The sequence below is a fragment of the Triticum urartu genome, chromosome 4A (genome assembly GCF_056163025.1).
Source record: "Triticum urartu cultivar PI428250 chromosome 4A, HENAU_Tu73, whole genome shotgun sequence".
In the NCBI taxonomy this organism is placed as follows: Eukaryota; Viridiplantae; Streptophyta; class Magnoliopsida; order Poales; family Poaceae; genus Triticum; species Triticum urartu.
In genome coordinates, this window is record NC_141876.1 from 368,865,482 (window position 1) to 368,869,806 (window position 4,325).

Below are 4,325 nucleotides of genomic sequence, written 5' to 3' on the forward strand. Positions count from 1 at the left end.
CTGGACTGGAGCGGACTAGTTCTTGGGCCACTGGAATCTGCTTATTATCAGTGGGAGTTGGGTTTCTCTGTGCTGGAGTAGTATCTATGAAAAATGGAGTTGGTTTATTATCTCCTGGTGTTTGGATCTTTTGCAAAGACCTAGCTTGTAACCCTTCAGATTCTAACATAGCCGTCTTCCCCTTGCATGCCTTATATAGAAGAATGGTGCTTCAATTATAAAACATGCTACAACAGAGATGGAATAGGTACTGAAGAATAGAAAGGCATGACATATTGACATGTATTCCCTCCATACAGAAATAAATGGATGGGTCTAGGCGTATTGCAGTTCTAGATACATCCAGTTTTATCCATTTCCGCGACATGTAATCCGGATGGAGGGAGTATGATGTAAGAGCTAGGGATACGACAGGACAACACAGTAAAAAACACTGAAAAGCCACTGCAGAACCAAAGTAATAAAACCCACTGATATGATATAGTACACTCATGCAGCTCAGGATGCAAAACTACCAGGCAGTTTTCCTTACAAAAATCAACATTGTGGCCTTTAATCATACATTTTGATACAACTAAATTTAGATCAGATAAAGGTTGGATTCATGTCGAATAACAAAATACATGCTGATGTAAAAATATAGTGATATACAACAGGTACTTACATCTGCATTGGAGCACAGAGAATTCCCGCAAGAATCTATCCTCACACACGATACCAGTGCATACATTGTTCTATCTGTTAAGCTTATTTTCTAAAAGAGAGATGGGTAAGAAACATGTAGAAAATATGATCAGCATGCTATAAAATTTCATGATGCAAGGATACGCACATGCTTCTTGGAATGGAGTTGACATATTTTTGCTGGACTAGAGCGGACTAATTCTTTGGCCACTGGAATATGCTTATTATTGATACGTCTCCAACGTATCTATAATTTTTGATTGCTCGATGCTATATTATCTACTATTTTGGGCATTATTGGGCTTTATTATCCACTTTTATATTACTTTTGGGACTAACCTATTAACCGGAGGCCCACCCAGATTTGCTGTTTTATGCCTATTTCAGTGTTTTGAAGAAAAGGAATATCAGACGGAGTCGAAACGGAACGAAATCAACTGGAGAAGTTATTTTTGGAAGGAAACACACCCGGTGGACTTGGACCCTACGTCAAGGATGGAACAAGGTGCTCACGAGGGTGGGGGGCGCGCCTCCCCCCTAGGGCACGCCCCCTGTCTCGTGGGGCCCCCGTGGCTCCCCTGACGTACCTCCTGCACCCATATATACCTACGTGACCTAAAACTTCCAGAACGCAACATAGATCGGGAGTTCCGCCGCCAGAAGCCTCCGTAGCCACCAAAAGTCAATCGGGACCCTGTTCTGGCACCCTGCCGGAGGGGTGAACCCTCACCGGCGGCCATCTTCATCATCCCGGTGCTCTCCATGACGAGGAGGGAGTAGTTCTCCCTCGGGGCTGAGGGTATGTACCAGTAGCTATGTGTTTGATCTCTCTCTCTCTCTCGTGTTCTTGAGATGATACGATCTTGATGTATCGCGAGCTTTGCTATTATATTTGGATCCTATGATGTTTCTTCCCCCCTCTTCTCTCTTGTAATGAATCGAGTTTCCCCTTTGAAGTAATCATATCGGATTGAGTCTTTAAAGACTTGAGAACACTTGATGTATGTATTGCCGTGGATATTTGTGGTGACAATGGGATACCATGTGCCACTTGATGTATGTTAAGGTGACCAACTTGCGGGTTTCGTGACATTGGGAACCCATGCATAGGGGTTGGCACACGTTTTCGTCGTGATTCTCCGGTAGAACTTTGGGGCACTCTTTGAGGTTCTATGTGTTGGTTGAATAGATGAATCTGAGATTGTGTGATGCATATCATATAATCATACCCACGGATACTTGAGGTGACATTGGAGTATCTAGGTGACATTAGGGTTTTGGTTGATTTGTATCTTAAGGTGTTATTCTAGTACGAACTCTAGGGATGTTTGTGACACTTATAGGAATAGCCCACCGGATTGATTGGAAAGAATAACTTTGAGGTGGTTTCGTACCCTACCATAATCTCTTCGTTCGTTCTCCGCTATTAGTGACTTTGGAGTGACTCTTTGTTGCATGTTGAGGGATAGTTTTATGATCCAATTATGTTAGTATTGTTGAGAGGACTTACACTAGTGAAAGTATGAACCCTAGGCCTTGTTTCAACACATTGCAATACCGTTTACGCTCACTTTAATCACTTGCTACCTTGCTGTTTTTATTATTTCAGATTACAAAAACTATTATCTACTATCCATATTGCACTTGTATCACCATCTCTTCGCCGAACTAGTGCACCTATACAATTTACCATGGTATTGGGTTTGTTGGGGACACAAGAGACTCTTTGTTATTTGGTTGCAGGGTTGCTTGAGAGAGACCATCTTCATCATACGCCTCCTACGGATTGATAAACCTTAGGTCATCCACTTGAGGGAAATTTGCTACTGTCCTACAAACCTCTGCACTTGGAGGCCCAACAACGTCTACAAGAAGAAGGTTGTGTAGTAGACATCAAGCTCTTTTCTGGTGCCATTGCCGGGGAGGTGAGTTCTTGAAGGTATATCTTTAGATCTTGCAATGGAGTCTTTTAGTTTCTTGTTTTATCACTAGTTCAGTTTATAAAAGAAAATTATAAAAAAAATGGAATTGAGTTTGTCTCATACGCTTCACCTTTTTAATATCTTTTGTGAGTATGATGGAAAGGATAATTGTGCTCAAGTGCTAGAAGAAGATATCTATAAAATGTTTGGCACTAAATATTTGAATGATGAGCATGATTGCAATGTTGTTAGTATGAAGTCCTTGAATATCTATGATGCTAATGATGATTGCACTAGTTATGATGAAAATGCCTCCTATAAACATGTCAATTTTTGTGGAGTAGACTGGGTTTGCAAGTACACACCAAATAGGGAAGATAGATATTGCAAGAGACATAAGTACTTAGAAACCAAATTGTTGCAAGAAGAGCTAGATGAATGTGCTGAAAATTTAAGATATCTTACCCATACTTGCGAACTTTGCAATGAACATGGTCATTTAAATATCAAATGCAAATTGTTCCATGACCGTATCGTGTCCAAAAATTGTGATAACTTGATTTCCCTTGCACATCATAATGAACTTAGTTTGCTCTTGGGTTATGAAGAAATGAAACGTATAACTGAGGGTATTCCAAAATTTAATCTCAATAAACTTCTTGGTTTTGATATAGAGAAGATTTATATGTATTGTGCGGTGAATTGCATTGAAAATCCTTATATTGCCAATTACATAAAGAAAAGAAAACAAATAGAAGATGAAGAGAATACTAATGAAAGGGAAGAGACTTCCCAATATCCTCCTATTATCTCTTATGATGAATCAGGTAACGAGGAGGAGCTTTCTATCCAACCAATCTCATTAATAAGGAGCTCCAAAAAGAGGATTGAACCCACACATGATGTGGTGAAGAAGAATAAAAGAAAAAGGAAGAGAGGTAAAAAGGTATCTCTCCCAAATAAAGTTGCTCCTATTATTGCTGTGCCTCATAAAAATGAAGATGATACACTTGATGATGATCTCATTATGCCTATTGTTTGTTGTGATGATTATGATTGGGAAGATAATGATACTTCTTATGATCTTGAAAATCTTTTTGGCACTTGCTTGGAAGGATATAATAATTGCTATACTATTGGTGCTATCCATACTATTAATGATGAGAGTGATTATGCTTATGATATGAAAAGGCCCAAGCTTGGGGAAGCTATGTTTGATGAGGATGACATATTTGAGAATATATTTGCTGCAATTAATGTTGGTCCCAAGCTTGGGGATGCTACGTTTAATGAAGATGATATTTTTAGTCTCCCAAGTTTTGATATGCAAATTTATAATGATAATAACATGCCTCCTGCTTATGATAATTATTGTGATGATACATATGCTATAAAAAGTAGTGAGGATTATATTTATAAAACTTGTCATGATTATGGTTACTCCTTTTCTGAACATTACTCTTTTAATGTGGAAACAATTTATAATATTCAAGTCTCTTATGGTACTCCCACTATTATCCATGAGAAGAATTTTGCTTATGTGAAGAGTAGTAAAAATTCTATGCTTATAGATCATGAAAAGAATGCTTTAGGTGCTGGTTATATTGTTGAATTCATTCATGATGCTACTGAAAATTATTATTAGGGAGGAATGTATGCTTGTAGGAATTGCAATAATATCAAGTTTCCTCTCTATGTGCTTAAAGTTTTGAAGTTATG